This window comes from Henckelia pumila, chromosome 2 (genome assembly GCF_033568475.1).
Source record: "Henckelia pumila isolate YLH828 chromosome 2, ASM3356847v2, whole genome shotgun sequence".
Classification (NCBI taxonomy): Eukaryota; Viridiplantae; Streptophyta; class Magnoliopsida; order Lamiales; family Gesneriaceae; genus Henckelia; species Henckelia pumila.
Window position 1 is genome coordinate 35,505,410 of NC_133121.1, and position 17,661 is coordinate 35,523,070.

A 17,661-nucleotide genomic window follows, 5' to 3' on the forward strand; every position below is an offset into this window, starting at 1 on the left:
TCAAAACTCATACTCTGTCTGATTGACCCGAGATCGAGCTTCCGATCTCCAATTTGGTGCTTCCGAACTTCTCGGTACTTCTGATCACTAGCTTTGGATTTTGAACCAGTTCGGTGCTTCCGATCTATTCTTCGGAGCTTCCGAATTGTCTTAACACTTGAAGCCCTCGGAACCATTTTTTATCGTACTGAATCTTATTTTCAACTCCTTAAACCCAAATGAGAATCCCTTAATCATATTTAGGCAGTAGATTAACTTATTTAAGAGTCGAACTACTGCACTAGAGCTTCCCAAGAGTTCATTCATCCTATTACTACTCTCACCTTTACAGGATTAACCCAACATTCCCCTCCTCCCCCCAAGAAGTATAGAAATATGCTTCTTGGGAAACTCTAACCTAGCTTTTCTTTGATACAAATTGTTGAATCGAGCGCTTAAAAAAAGTTATAGCTGATGATAATGATGCAACTCAAATCTTATAAAACATACAACAGCCCAAACATCATAGTTTGATCGTTCTACTCAGCAGGAAAAATTGTTACACCCCAAAATAAACACCAAGAACTTTAATGTGATTCAGTAAAATTACAATATGATTAATAGATAGAAACTTAAATAAGTGCGTATAATTTTGCGAATAACTATTCTCAAATATAATTTGACGAAGACATTTCTCAAAAACTAAACTTAACCAGGTTATCTGAGTATTAAAAAGAATCGGTTTGAATAAAGTTATAAGCTAGTTAAAATAGTTTATATAAGTTATCTAATAACTCATAAGTTGTCTAAAAATATTTATGATATTATGATGGGACGTCTAAATGATGGTAACATGATCTGAGTTGGGCCCGAGTTGGATTTCAGGTATGGGCCAATAAGGATATAAATACACCAAGTTGAGCAAAACAGTATGAGGCTCGAGCTCAACTCGTTTAACATTTATATGGTTTTAAAATTATCAAGCTCATGAATAGCTCGAGCATGGTTTGTTAATAACTCATTTATCAAATTTAACGAGCCTGGCACGAGATCGAACCCAGAGAGCTCGTTTTTTAGATTGTTAAGCAAACTCATTTTCAAGCTCGTTATGAATACAATAGATCTCAAGTTCAAGGTCGATTCTAGCTTGTTAAAGATATAATCGAGTTTGAGAAACAATAGAATATATCATTATAAACTAATGCTAAACTAAAATGTTCGCGAACATGTTGTGAAATTTACGCTCACAAGTGCACGATTGTCAAGTTTTAATATAGTGATAAATAGAGTATCATTCCCATGAGCAGTAAAGTTAAAAATATTCAGTGCTTGTAATTAAAATAGTCTTAATTTTATTTAGAAAATCAATGATAAGAAGGTTTGCAGAAAAATAAAAATAAGCAATGGATTTTTAGTAGCACGCACACAATTTTCAGAGAAATATCAATCAGAGGAAAAATGGTCTAGAGGTTTAGATTCCACCCGGTTTCAACAACAATTACTCCTAATTAATTTATTTTCATGAATTCTATTCAATTAATAACCAATAACACTTAGATTAATCTATTTCTCTCTCCCGAGTGCAAAATAGAGTGTATCAACTACAGTTCAATTTCAATATCCCTATTAAAAATCTAGCTGCAGTGATAGATGTGTAAAATAATGTTCTTCCTAAGGCTCCATTAAAGTTATATACTCTCCCAAGTTATATAAACAATTAACAGTGTTATTTCTATCGGTCCTATTCAAAATCCCCTCTCCCGAGTGCCAGATTTCGAATAAATATTACAATTCAATTATTGATCAAGTAATTGAAAAGAAAATCAATACTAAAAACACAATTAATCTAGAGGAACTTAATTCAATAAAATCAAAAATTCATAAAAGTGTCTACACCAAGTTCCATCCGACCTCTAGACTCTAAAAATTTAGTTCATAATAAAATTCTGATAAAACCAAAACATATTCATAAAAGTAAACATCAAATCAGAATTTAATAAATAAAATAAAAAGAAAACAAAGCCGAATATTTGATCCCGTGTCCGGATCTCGATCTTCAAACTTTGTTCTTCAATTAAGCACATATTTCCTCCTTCAAAATTCACGATCAAATCTCCAAAATATTTCTCTGATATGTGGCGGCTTTCCCCCTCTTAATTTTGACTTCCAATCCTCTTATACCGTGCACAATAAAAGTCATTACGAAGCCCAATAAAATATGAAAGTTTCCTTCCCCATAATTTAAAACTCTTATCTTTCGCCGGGGCGGGCGCTCAAGAAATTCTAGGCGGGCTCGCACAATTCTCGAACTCTAATTCTTCAATTCACAAAAATAGCGCGAGTGCTCAGCGTTAAGCGTGATAGTGCTTGAATCCCTTTCCTTAGCGCTATAAATAAGCACTCTTCCTTTATTCTACAGTTACATCTCTTCTTCTTCATTCTCTTTCTTCATTTTTTTTATTTTCTTTTCTTCTTCTTTTATTCTTTTCACAATCTTAATAATTCTCCTACAAGCACACAAACAACAAAACTTGCGCATAAATCTGCTCGAAACAAATAATTAACAATTAAAATCATAATCAATTTAAGTGTATAAAATACACTTATCAAATTCCCCCAAACTTAAATATTTGCTAGTCCCGATCAACACTATCAAAACAACACAAACAAAACATCACACCAAAAAAGATAAAATCAATTAAGCAAACCAACCGGCCTCAGATATCCAACAATTAATCAATGTACAGTTAAATTTCTCAAGAGTTCTCGTGCGTGTTTGAATTATCAATCTTGTCTATTCACCTAACTTTCAATCCACTAATGCAACAAGTTTGTTTAATAGAATCATCAACTCCGCTCTCTAGTTTCAAAACACTATCCACCAAGTTCAACTTCTACTCACTAAGATCAAAAGGACTTTTCAAATTATACCATAATTATTTTTTATATAAAATCGCCAGATTTTGCACCCGGCTTTATTTTATTTTGCCCCAATAATTACCCGCAGACTTAGCTATAACTGAAGATAGGATTTGGATTTCAATCCCCTTGTCTATAGCCCGGATGGAACATCAACCCCATTATTTTTTTTCCCGCAAACTTAGCCATGGATCGGTGATTAAAATTTCAATCCCTTTCCAGGTCCGGATGGAATTGTAAATTTTTTTCAAAAATCTAATTTTTTTTACTTTTTATAACTTTGCAACCCCATTTATTCCGCAAACTTAGCCAAGGACAAAGGAATTAGGATTTTAATTCCTCATCAATGTCCCAGATGGAGTTATTAATTTACTGCCTAAATCATTTCTAAGCTTGTAGAAGTCTACCTCGGTTTTGAGTAAAAATCACCAAAATTAAGAATCAAATAATCCAATCCACTCCCAAAATCACAAAGCTTCTCTAATCACTATAGTGTCAACAATCAAGGCATAATGCATATTTTTGTGAGAACTCAAGAAAAATTTCACCACCACTAAATTTAAAATTCTATTTTCACCTCATTCATCATCATAGGCCAAACACCACTAATCAACATCAACATAAAACATTCACTATCTAACAAAAAAAATTAAAAAAATTCAACTTCAGCAAGCAAGAAACATACATGCACACAAATTATTATTCACCCCCAAACTTATTATAATCATTGTCCTCAATGATTAATCAATAACAAGAGCAAAGGACAAATACCTCATGTACCGAGCATCAGGACTCGGCATCATCATCATCATCTCCATGGAAAGAAGGCACTGCATCAACAATATCATCAAGCGACCAGTGTGGAGGAGGTGGATAAGGCACAACTGTGGGAGGGTAGTTTTGGGCAAGAGCTGCAGTGAAATTATGCATATATTCCATATGAGCTCTCATCATCTTCCACTGTTTCTTCATCTGAGCAAGCACGGCCTTAGAATCATCAGGTACAGAATGCTCATTAGCAGGATGTGATGGTAGTGACATAGGATCTTCCAAATGAGGAGGGACTGGCTCAAAGTGTGGTAGCGGCTCAGCGGGCTGCAGTGGTTCAGCTGACTATTCAGAAGTATTTGCCGCCTTCTTCTTATCTCGCCTCAATGCACCAAATTTTTTTATAGGACCTCGTATCGGAAGAAGCTGCTCCGTATCATCCCACACAACACCGGATAAACGGCAAAGTTCCGTAAATAATGATGAGTGGGGAATATTTATAGTCGATGATCCCCTAACAGCAGCAATAATAGACTCCCGAATCACCCTAACATCATCAACAAATTTTCCCGTAACTATGCAGTACACTAGACTAGCTCTAGATCTGGTCACGTCTAATGTATGCCGAGATGGAAACATCCTGGAAGCCACAAACTCATGTCAGTTATTCGCTTCTCTCCGAAGAAAGATGGATGAAAATGTAACAGGTTCTTCCTTCTCATTTCTCTTTCATTCCGCCCCATCATGACACAAAGTCTGAAGTACAAGATCATTTGGAAATGGACCATTCTTGAATACCTGATACTCATCATCTTCAATATCTGACATGCCATAGAGAGTATTAATCGTGCTTTTGTCAAAAGCAACCAATTTTCCTCGAACTATGACTTTGTGATTCACATCTTTTATCTTTAAATTGGCATAGAACTCACGAACCAAAGATATAAAAACATCTGGTGGACTCTGGACTAATGATTCCCAACCTCTTCTCCTGGCTTCAATTAATGCCGGAGAATCATACTCTCTCAAGTTCATTCCTCTTTCTTTCTGCGTTCCCTTCTCCATCAAATCAACATAGTACTCAGCGGCCGCGGCATTCCAAAAACGATGTCTATCATAATGGGAAGCAGATGACGAAGAAAGCGCTCAATTTCCTTTAGTTTTCGGCGGCATTATAACTCAACAATTGAACGCAATTCAATTCCCTTAATCAATGTAGTACACTCCCAACAATTCACAACAACGGTAAACACAAATTTTAGCCCAAACAATTCAACAAACACTTGGCATGTACTATTTCGATGATATTCAAATACACGATCATCAAATCTTCTCAAAACCACAATTATCAGAGAACTCAAATACACCTAATCAGTAGTGTCACACGACTCCAATTTTAGAAGAAAAATTTCAGCTTTTACCGTCAACAAGAAGAATCTTCAAAAACCCTTGTAAATCCGTTGTTTGAGCGACCGAGGCAGAGGAACAAATTTTAAAGCTCGGCCTTGTGACGAAGATCAAAATCCCAGAGATGTTTGTATTTTGTTCAGTTGATGATTCACAGAGGTGATAACATACGTGATATACAAGTGTGAGGGAAAGATGGAGACTTCCGTGAACAAGAGCCTGTAGTGCGATTCTAATCTCTGATGGAATTATAACTCGTGAAACAAGCGCCATTCGATTGCGCGATTGCACTTAAGTTTGCGCCTTTTGGATGCGCGATTGCGCAAGGTCTTGCGCAGTTCTGGAGCGCAATAGTGCTTGTTCTTGCGCTGTTGAGACGCGCGATAGCGCATTGGTGAGCACCCTTCATTTGCGCGATAGCGCATGTTTGAGCGATGTTCAGCATAATGAATCATGCAGGGTGCGCGAGCGCTGAACAGGCAATGAGCGGGGGCGCATGAGCCTCGAAATTCAAATCACAATCCAACGCGGGCACGCTCCAAGCTTGAGGGAGCGCGCATAAATCTCGGATAATAATTCCTCAATTCCTGAAAAAATCAAAAATTAGTAAAATTAGGCTCCAAAATCTCCAATAATGCTATCAAAAATAATAGATTAACTCATTAACAAAAAATAATGAAAAATTAAAGCATAAATTAGGTAAAAATAAAAATGAAATAAAATAAAAATAAAATAAAAATTTTGGGTTGCCTCCCAAAAAGCGTTTGGTTTATAGTCGTCAGCCCGACTTTCACCAGTCTTAGGCCTTCCCATTCTCTTTCACAAGCCAGATAAGCTCCACAAACCGCTTTTTAATTCTGTCTTTATTCTTAGGCGTTTTCTTCTTCGTTAAAATTGGCACTTTCTTCTTTGGCGATTCAACATCACTAACAGCTTTTTGACAACTCTTCAGCTTCACAACCGGCTCAATCATACATAATTCCTCAATGGGTGGATTAGGTGTCTTCATAAATATGTCAAAAATTACTCTCTCGTCTTCCACACCCATTGACATTTCACCACTCTTGACTTCAATTTTTGCATCCGCAGTAGCCAAAAACGGTCTTCCAAAAATCATTGGAGCACCATGATCCTCTTCCATATCCAAGATCACAAAATCCTCCGTAAATATGAATTTGTCCACCTTGACTAGCACATCTTCAACAATAACCCGTGGATATGTGATGCTTCTATCCGCCAACTGCAATGTGATCATGGTCGATTTAATCTATCCCAACTCCAAGACCATGTAAATAGACGATGTCATTAAATTAATACTGGCCCATAAATCACATAATGCAATAGTAAAATGATATCCACAAATAGAATAAGGAATAGTAAAACTCCCTGGATCTTTAAGCTTTTGTGGCATATCCTTTCGAAGCACCGCACTGCATTCTTCTGTTAGATTCACCACCTCGTTCTCTAGCAACCTCCTCTTCTTGGACATCACCTCTTTGATAAACTTTGCATAGTCCGGAATTTTCTCCAAAGCATCAGCAAAAAGGATGTTTATATGAATCTTCTTGAAAATCTCCAAGAATTTGGATAACTGCTCGTCCAATGCCTGCTTATTGAATCTTTGGGGATATGAAAGTGGAGGCTTGTACATCGGTTTCTGCTCAGGTTCAATCTCTTTTTCCTCAACTTTCTTCTCTTCAACAACAACTATTTCAGTTCTTTCAGATGGCTTGCTCTCATGATTGCCTTCTTCATTATCCACTTGTTTCCCACTCCTCAACAAGGTAGCATTACACCGCTCCTTCGGATTTACTTCTATGTTGCTTGGAAACTGGCCTCTGTTGTTATCTTTCAAGGCATTCGCCAGCTGCCCAATGCTAGTCTCCATAGATTGCAGCACAGCGCCCATATTGGCCACATATGTATCCAAGCTATCAAGGCGAGACTCAGTCCTCGCCATCCTCTTGGTCGATTCCTGCACAAAATTACTAACAACATCCTCCAAAGATGGCTTACCCTCACCCTTATTTATATTGTACCCCGGAGGAGGATTCAACACATTTTATTGTTAGCGTAAGAGAAATTTTCATGATTTCGCAAACCTGGGTGATAAGATTGGGCACATGATTACCTCTAAAGCCTCCATATCCTCGGTAGCCATTAGGATTGATATAATTCAATTATTCTGGGGGATGGGATCCTTCAATAGCGACTGACACTCCAGCTGAATCTGCAACATTAACCTTATTCAAAACAGCTACTTGCGTTGTCAGTGCAGATAATTGGGCAATTATTGATGTGAGAGGATCCACTGCATACACTCCAACAGGATTCTTGACTCCCATACGTTCAGATGACCATTGAAAACTATTGATCATCATATGTTCCAGCATATCATAGGCTTGTACAGGGTCTTTAGAAAATATGGTGCCTCTAGCAGCAGAGTCCACCGACAATCGAGTAGGCGCATTCAGCCCATTATAGAACAACTCGATTTGCTCTTAGTCTGCAAACTTATGGTTAGGACAATGTCTAAGTAAATACTTATACCTTTCCCATGCCTCGTAGAGCTGTTCAGAGTCCATCTTCCTGAAGGTGCTGATTTTGATTTTCAATTGGGTGGATTTGGCCGGTGGAAAATATTTTGCTAGAAACTTAACCGCCATTTCCTCCCAAGTAGTGATGCTTTCTAGCGGCAACGACTGCAACCAGCTCCTTTCCTGATCCCTGAGAGAAAAAAGAAAAAAATCATAAACGTATAATATCCTCAGACACACCATTCATCTTTACCGTATCGGTTATCTCCAAGAAAGTTCGTAGGTTTAGATGAGGATCGGCAGTTGAACTCCCATTAAACTGGTTCTGCTGAACCATGTTGATCAAGGCTGGCTTCAATTCAAAATTATTGGCATTTATCGTCCCTCGAGCGATTCCAGAATAGTGAGCCTAGATTGTCGGCCGGAAGTGATCTCTGATTGGCACCAGGGGAGCTTGATTAACATTCTCTTCAGCCATGTTCAATTATTCTTCTCTCCTCGCTCTTCTCAAAGCACGTGCAGTTCGCTCGATCTCCGGATCAAAAAGCAGAGAATTCGCACTTTGAGATCTTTGCATAAACTGCAATTAAAATTGACAAGAAATAAATCAGTAACTTACAAATAAAATAAAAAAACTCTAAATTAAAATCTAGACTAATTGGTAACAAGACTAAAGAAAATCAACAAATTACTCCCAGAAAACGGTGCCAGAAACTTGTTGCGAAATTTACACTCGCAAACGCACAATTGTCAAGTATTAATATAGTGATAATAGAGTATCGTTTCCACGAGGAGTAAAGTTAAAAATATTCAGTGCTTGTAATTAAAATAGTCCTAATTTTTTTTAGAAAATCAATGATCAGAAGGTTTGCAGAAAAATAAAAATAAGCAATAGATTTTTTAGTAGCACGCACACAATTTTCAGAGAAATATCAAAAAGAGGAAAAATGGTCTAGAGGTTTAGATTTCATCTGGTTTTAACAACAATCACTCCTAATTAATTTATTTTCATGAATTCCATTCAATTAATAACCAAGAGCACTTAGATTATTTCTCTCTCCCAAGTGCCAAATAGAGTGTATCAACTACAGTTCAATTTCAATATCCCTATTAAAAATCTAGGTGCAGTGATAGATGTGTAAAAAAATTTTCTTCCTAAGGCTCCATTAAATCTATATACTCTCCTGAGTTATATAAACAATTAACAATGTTATTTCTATCGATCCTATTCAAAATCCCCTCTCCCGAGTGCAAGATTTCAAATAAATATTATAATTCAATTATTGATCAAGTAATTGAAAAGACAATCAATACTAGAAACACAATTAATCTAGAGGAACTCAACTCAATAAAATCAAAAATTCATGAAAGTGTCTACACCAGGTTCCATCTGACCTCTAGACTAAAAATTTAGTTCATAATAAAATTCTTATAAAACCAAAACATATTCATAAAAGTAAACATCAAATCAGAATTTAATAAATAAAAGAGAAAGAAAACAAAGCCGAATATTCAATCCCGTTTCCGGATCTCGATCTTCAAACTCTATTCTTCAATTAAGCACAGATTTCCTCCAAAATTCAAGATCAAATCTCCAAAATATTTCTCTGATATGTGGCGGCTTCCCCCCCTCTTAATTCTGATTTCAATCCTTTTATACCGTGCACAATAAGAGCCCATTAAGAAGCCCAATAAGATATGAAAGTTTCCTTCCCCATAGTTTAAAACTCTGATCTTTCGCCTGGGCGAGCGCTCAAGAAATTCCAGGCGGGCTCGCACAATTCTCGGACTCTAATTCTTCAATTCACAAAAATAGCGTGATTGCTCAGCTTTTAGCACAATAATGCTTGAATCCCTTTCCTTAGCTCTATAAATAAGCGCTCTTCCTTAATTCTACAGTTACAGCGCTTCTTCTTCATTATATTTCTTTCTTTCTTTCTTCCTATTTTTTCTTTTCTTTTCTTCTTCTTTTATTCTTTTCACAATCTTAATAATTCTCCTACAAGCTCACAAAAATAAAACTTACGCATAAATATGCTCAAAACAAACAATTAACAATTAAAATCATAATCAATTTAAGTGTATAAAATACATTTATCAGAACAATAAACGAGTTGAGCTCGAGCTCTAGCTTGGGAACATGCTCGTGAGTCTATAAATGAGCATGTTGACATGACACAAGTTTAATATCCTTATGTTCAAGCTTGTATTGATAAAATTATCGAGCTCAAAATTTATATCGAACTCAACTCGATAAAATTAACGAACGATCTCAAATGAGCTCTTCTTTGAGCCGAGCTCAGAATAACTTATGAGCAGCTCGGTTAATCTAAAAAATCACAATAGGCCAAGGTGGTTTAAGATGGTGGATGGAGCTCACTAAGAAACTGGAAAAAAGGACTTAATGGATAAAGTAAAGAGTTTTTTAACTTTATGGGGGAATGAGGTAGATCGAGGGGATAGTGATCAAAGAATAGTAGGTATGAGCCAAGATCCAAGGGGTGCTGATTTGAGCTTGAGTGTCCAGACATTTATATCTTGAGTTGGCATGAACCGAGCTCGGGTGGCCCGATCGCATGACCTTGGAGAGAGGGGTCTGACTAGGAAGGAGGTTCCGTGTGGGAATTTGTAGAGGGGTATTGAGTGTAAGGTGATATACTGGTAACATTTGGGACTAACAAGACCCGACCTATGTAAGGGTGGGTTTTACTTAAAAGGGTTGAGTATGGGTCGGGATGGCCTAGATGATTATGGAATCCAACAGATACGTGGGGCTAAAGGACATTGGTAGGGACGGATTCATGATCTTGCATGTGATTTTGTTACGCCTTAAACACATATAAATCTCGAGTGATGAGATTAATATTTTTAATGCGCAGGTGACCGACATTAATGTTGTCCAACACTATTGAAACTCGCAAAAGCAAAGTGTTTTTTTTTTACTTCCAATATATTCCTAGGATCCAAATGCATTCCTAAGCATAGAAAAACATATAAAATATGTAAAACATAAGTTTAAAAACCAACATCTCGATTCCTCATATAAAAATGCAATGGATATCAAGTAACACATGCAATTATGTGAGGAAATGCCTAATCAACATGAAAAGGTAAAATGTTTAACATCAATAGATAATGTATTCATTCATAAAATTCATAATCCGGAAAGAAGGTTTATCTGATGAGTGCATGCCACACAAATCTCTCCCTTCTACATGGTCTCTTGTCCACCATCAACACTACTAACCTTAGCATCATCACTTGCCGCATCTCAGCATAGTGAGTTTAAAGAATCAACAAGTCTATGTATGATATTAAAAAATACATATTTAAACTGTAAAAAAAAAAACAAATACATATATAAAACAAATATGACATACATCATACATGGCTATGTGTATAATTTCAAACATACGTCCAAACACAGTTGTCCACTTAGGTGTCAAGAAGCTATTGACACGTCGAGGCATGCAGGAGATCGGAACGTTCGAGCTGGGATCGGATCATCCAATCGTGGTCTATAAATAACGCTTGGATTTTTCACAATCAGTGCATGTTTTAGTGTGTGATTTTTTTAGTTTAGTGTTTGTATTGAGTGATTCTAGCCATATTATCGAGGGTCGGGCACTATAGAGATGTTATTGCACTTGTATCGGAGTTGTGCTATAATTGTGGCCTTCGACAGCAAAGAAATAACGATGGACGTGGGTATAAGTTTGGACTCCTAGTAGCTTTTGGGAGTAGCTAGTGATCTAGTTAATACTTTCAGATAAGTATAGTGATGTGGTGTTTACTTGACTTGTAGGCACGGACTTTAGGCTATTGTACTTCTAGATCAGTAAGTTGAAGTACGTAAGTACAGAAGAATATAGTCAGCTGAGTATACATGTTTATGTACTACATTATTATTTGTTGCTTTATTATCTGTCGTATGATGCATATTTATATTGTCATGATTATGTATGTAGCATTTGCATACCATGTTGAGCATGTTATAATTTGGAGATAGAAAATTGTTCAAGATCGCTCAGCATTTGTTTTTCTTGTATGATCAGGTATCATTTTGACATCAACTGTATCGATAAGACAGCGTGTGCAGTTATCCAGGATGGTGACAGTCCAAGATCAGAGTCAGTATGTGTTGGAACCAACTGTATCCTTGAGGGCAGCATGCACATACTAGTGGAACCTATGTTCTAAGCACGATATTACAAAGTTTGATTACGATTTACCAGATCATTCATGTTTCATGTTGCATGCATTACATAGACCAGTATTATAAGGCCCGAAATTATTTAATTTTAATTCAAAAATATTTAATTTGAAAATATTAAGAGTTTAGAATTAAATTCTAATGTTCTTAAATTATTTAGGATTGAAATTGTAGTAGCTCATATCCGAAATCAGTGATTAAGGGATTAATCAACGCTAATTAAACAAATTGGGTATCGGACAGATCGGAAGCTCCAAAGGCGCGATCGGAGGCTCCGAACAGAATCGGAAGCTCCGATGAGCGATCGAAAGCTCCGATCGAATTACGTCAGGCATGACGTGTGGCAGGATCGGAAGCTCCGATCAACCCTATCCGAAGTCAACCAGTGATATTTTGACACGTGGTAGATAACGATGTTCGGAAGCTCCGATGGCAGGATTGGACGTTCCGATCGAGGATCGGAGGTTCCGATCGTGGTCTATAAATAGAAGGCCGAGGCTTCATTTTGATTTGCCAATTCAGAGATTTTCCTCTCCATTCTAGTCTTATTTGCTTAGTTCTAGTCTTCCTAGGCTTGATCCGGGGGTCGGCGAGGCGTTCGGTAGTCGCAGCGGAGTTGTGCCCAAGTTCTGGAGGCATCGACATCAAAAGGGCTAACGACGGACGAAGGTATAACTTTTGCTTCTTAAAAATATTTAGGAGTATGCAATAGCTTAGTTAAGGCTTTTAGAGTACTTTAATGATAATAGTATCATTTGGCAGTATAGAGCAGACTATAGGCGTGGACCTAGAGTTGGTAGAGCTTGCACTAATTTGAGGTACGAAAGTACTGTTCGAGATATCCTGACTGAGTATGCATGTATTATATGACTGCATGGTTTATATGTCATTGATTTATGCTCATTCATTTGCATACTGAGCTATCTCCTTCGAGATGTCTATTAGTAGGGTTGTACCCTATCCTGTTAGTGGATGGACTTCCATGGCTTTGGGTCCGGTAAATCCACTGGTATTATGGTATGGGAGCCACCTCCTAAAGCGACGGCACAGCGTGCTACATACCAGGGCCCGGTCTGTCTTTGTATCTGATCCTTGACCTCGAGTTATAGGGAGTTCACTTTGCATGCATGTATACTCATACTCTCATACTGAGCATTTTATGCTCACGTCTCGTACTCTGTGTTTTTGGACACCCTATTCCATGGGGCAGGTTTGCGATTGGACGAGGCGGGTGGATCCAAGAGGGGCTAGGCAGTGGTTGGCCAGCTGGAGCTTCGCCTAGGTTTTATTCTGTTGTTATTGGATTGATACAACTATTCGATTTGGTTGTATTATATTTGGGTAATTACAGATTCCTTTACTTGGGATTGTATAATGTCTATGGTTTCCGCAGCTTAATTCTGATTACTGTTTTGATTAAGTTAATTGCATGCCTAAGTTCTGTTTAGTAGGTGATCCGAGTAAGGGTCACTACATTTATGGTATCAGAGCATGCATAGAATTCTTGGGTATTTTAGACTCTGCATAAAGATAACCGCGAGGTATTTTTGTAGATGGCAGACCGCGGTGATCAGAGTTCTCACGGCAGTATTGGTGGTCGTTGGGGCGATGCCGATCGGGAGCGTCGTCGGGAACTCCATCATCGCCGCCATGATGATCAGCGTTTCAGTGTGCGTCGGTTCTTACCCATGGGCCCTAAGCCCTTGGTTGGAGGAGAGTCTCCGAATGAAGCGGAGAACTGGTTAGACCGCATGGAGATGACTTTTGGGACGTTTGACTGTACCGAGGATCAGAAGATGGATACATTGGGTTACCTTCTGGAGGGACGAGCCCATAGGTGGTGGAGGTTTACTTCGGCACCCTTTATTGCGGCAAGAGGAGTGGCCACCTGGGTCGAGTTTCGCATAACTTTTCATAAGCTGTATTTTCCTCCTGCACTCCGACAGACGAAGGCGGGTGAGCTACTGAGTCTGCGTCAGGGAGCGATGTCTATTGACGAGTATCAGCAGAAGTTCTTCGATCTATTGTCTTATTGCCCGGAGATTGCTGACAGCTCCGAGATGAAGTACAACATGTTCCTTCAGGGTCTCAACCCTGAGATCCATGACCGTGTGGCGGTCGGCGACGACATGTCCTATGAGGGTTTGGTGAGCCGTTGTCACCAGGCGGAGGATAGCATTCGGAGGAACAGGTCTTTCTCTCAGTCGAGGCCTGCTAGTTCTTTGGGTCCCCGTGCTCAGACTTTCAAGAAGTTTGGATCTAATTCTTCTTCCTCTGGCTCTGCTGGTGTTGTCCGTTTCGGTAAGAAGGACAAGTGTGATCACTGTGGGAAGAACCATCCGACAGACCGTTATCGTAGAGCTTCTGGAGCTTGTTTCCATTTTGGAGAGACTGGTCATATTCGGAGGGATTGTCCACTATCTGGGGGAGGCAGTTCTGGCTCTGGTTCAGGATCTGATTCTCAGGCCTCCATTCAGCAGAGGTCGCAGGGACAGCCTGCTGGGAGTTCTCACTTGAGGCCGCGGACTTCTGGACAGGTGTTTGCCTTGAGGCATGACCAGGCAGTGGAGGAGAATGAGAAGGTCATCGCAGGTACATTTCTGTTATATGGTTTACCTGCTCTTGTACTCATTGACACTGGTGCATCTCATTCCTTCATTTCTGCACGTTTTGTTAAGAGGCATAAGTTACCTTGCATTTCACTAGACGTAGTAGTTTCTGTTTCTACTCCGACGGGTCAGTCTGCTTTGGCCAAGCGCCTAGTGATGGGTTGCCCTTTAGAGTTCGAGGGTAACATTTTGATTGCGAATCTCATGGTCCTTGCGATGGATGATTTCGATTGCATTCTGGGAATAGATATGTTGACTACCTATCGAGCTTCAGTGGACTGCTATCAGAGATTATTACGCTTTCATCCGAAAGGGAGTGAGAGCTGGTTTTTCTATAGTAAGGGAGCGCGACCCCCGATGCCACTGGTATCTGCTTTGAGAGCCTATCGAGCTCTAGAGTCTGGCGGGGAAGGTCACCTTATCTATTGTAACGCCCCGTTTTTATCTTAAATGAGTTTATTTGAGTTAACCGGAGATTACAGAGTTCTCGAGCCGGTTTGATTTTGATCAGGGTCCTTTTTACAAATTTTGGAAATTTCAGGGACTAAAATGCAAATATGGAATTTTATATATTATCTACACTTATTTTGACTCTCAAAGGAGCTCCTCCTCTTCCTCTCAACCGTGAACTCCATTGAAGCTTGGGGAAAACGTTTCCAAGCTCTTCCAATCTCGGTTTCCGGTCGATCCGTCCGTTAGAAATTAATTCTGAAGGCAGATTATCGATCACTGCAGTGAGAGCTCTGTTATATTGTAAGTTCTTCTACGATCGGATACATTCTAGTTTTTGGATGTTGTTAGAATCGTTCTAGATTCGAGTATGTTGTTCTCTACAGAGTTCTGATCGTTTATTATCTGTCGGTTTTGAATTAGAGCGACGTTCGGAATTGTTATGATTTTTGGAAGTATTATTCGAAAATGTGGGTTTTGAGATTTGTTGGGTTTGTCTTGTTGTTGTGGTTTTAGCATTGAATTGAGTTGATATCAGTATTGAACTGCTGTCTGCGTTGCCGGTTTGTTCAGTTTATAGCCGTTATGCCGTCGGTTTGAGTTTTGAGGGTTTCGAACCGTTTTTGAGTTGTTGAACTTGGCTTGTAAGTTGGTCTTTGTTGTTGATCAATCTCTTGTATCTGAACAGATTCGTTTGGAGTTGTCAAGCCCTGAGTTAGCAGCTGATTGATCGTTTCAGAGTTGGACGAAGATCGCTTTCCTGGAGTTGGAACTACTGCATTGAAAGGTAAAAGCAGTCATCGTAGCGGGATAGCATACTCGGGACTGTTGGTTCTCGAGTTTCCCTTTTTAAATCACATATTGCATTGATACTTGTTCTAGCACGTGGAACTTGTAATTGTTGATTGATTGAGTTTTGTTATGTGGCTTATGTTTATGTTTCTGTTATGCATTCATCTTGAGCCTACTTTGATTTCAGCGGGCAGAACCGCCCTTTTTGTTAGACGTTTGGGAACTATGATTGAGTGGCCTAGGTTGTAGTATTTCGCCTAGTGCTAGCATACTCATTATGGTTGCTCAAAGTCTAGAGGAGTGGGATACGTGGCACCACCTCGATTGGAAGAGTCGGTGAGTCGTTACGTGATCTCATCCTCGGGATCCCAAAAGCAGAGCAATACTCCCGTGTTTATCAGAATCGATATCCTGGTTTTAAAGACATGCATATCATTAACTTCGACTTGAATATGTGGTTTGATAGCATGTTGTGTATTCATTACTTGATATGTTGCTTTTACTGGGATTATCATTCTCACCGGTTATCCGGCTGTTGCTTTGTTTTGTATGTGTACTTGGCAACAGGTGGGGCAGGAACAAGTCAGAAGAGGCATGGTTAGCTTCGAGGGCAAGTAGTAGAAGTGAGACTCGGTTTAGAAGTCGAATTAGCATGTTTATCTAGTTTAAGATTGAAGCATGTTAGAACTCGAACTTGATATGTTTTGTTATTCGAATTAGTTTGTATTCAGATTGTAATCTGAAATCGAAGTATGTTGTTGTTGTATCGATTTAGACTTCTGGTTGTTTTTAGGCCTTCTGAAAGCATGACTTGTTATGGCATGTTTCCCTACACCCTGTTATTGTAATTGTATTTGAAGGCATGTCGGACCAAGCGCGGAATCCCTTTTCTTTTTCTGCAGCCTGAGCATTTCTGCCCAGGCCTACCGCGCGCGGGCGAGGCGTTCTTTGCGCGCGCGCGAGGCCTCCGATGGGCCTCGGGATCGTTTGCCCGCGCGCGCGCGAGCTTGGTTCCTCGCGCGGGCGCGGGCGTTTTAAAAAAAAAAAAAAAAAACTTTGACTTGTTTTACTCTTGGATTCTTGTTCGCTTAATAGTTGTTTAATCCGAGATTAGTGGTTTAGAATCGAGGTCTCACATTAAGTGGTATCAAAGCCTTAAGATTCTTGGTCGAACTAGAGTGAGCTGGGTAGATCGAGTCTGTGTGTAATGACTCCTCGCATGTGTTTGAATTATTTAATTGTGTACTTAATTCCATGCGAGCATGCTTTATTGTTTGAGAATTAATTGAATTACATGGTTGTGTGATTTAAATTAATAAAGCATGATCTACTTGAGATATAACTGTTTCTGTTCTCGACTGGTTTTCGGTATTCCAAGCGGTTGTAAGGGCACTGATGGTAGCGATTGAGATATCTCGTGTGCTAACCTTTGATTATCAGATGGGTCCTCGTCGAGTGATAAACAGAAACACACCACCAGTTATCCCTGCGACTGAGCAAGCTAGCACTGAGGTTGATCAGTTGGATGCTTCAGCGACTCCTATGGAAACCTTGCTGAAGAGGTTTCAGTCGTTCAATCCGCCATTGTTGATGGGTTCAGAAAATCCAGTTGACTGTGAGAGTTGGTTGGATGATATGGATCAGTTGTTTGATTCCATTGACTACACAGATGACCGCCGAATCAGGTTAGTAATTCATCAGCTGCGTGGTGGTGCTAAGAGCTGGTGGATCATGACAAAGAAAGCATTTGAGAGTAGAGGTACAGAGGTTACTTGGACTCTTTTTAAATCTGAGTTTTATAAGCGGTTTTTCCCTATCTCGTATCGTAAGGATAAGGGAGCAGAGTTTGCAAATCTGAGGCAAGGGAATCTGAACATTGAAGAGTACGTGGCTAAGTTCGATAGTCTGTTGCGTTTTGCACCGCTAATTGCCGGAGATGAAGAAGCTAAGGCAGATCAGTTCATCAACGGGTTGAACCCCGATTTCT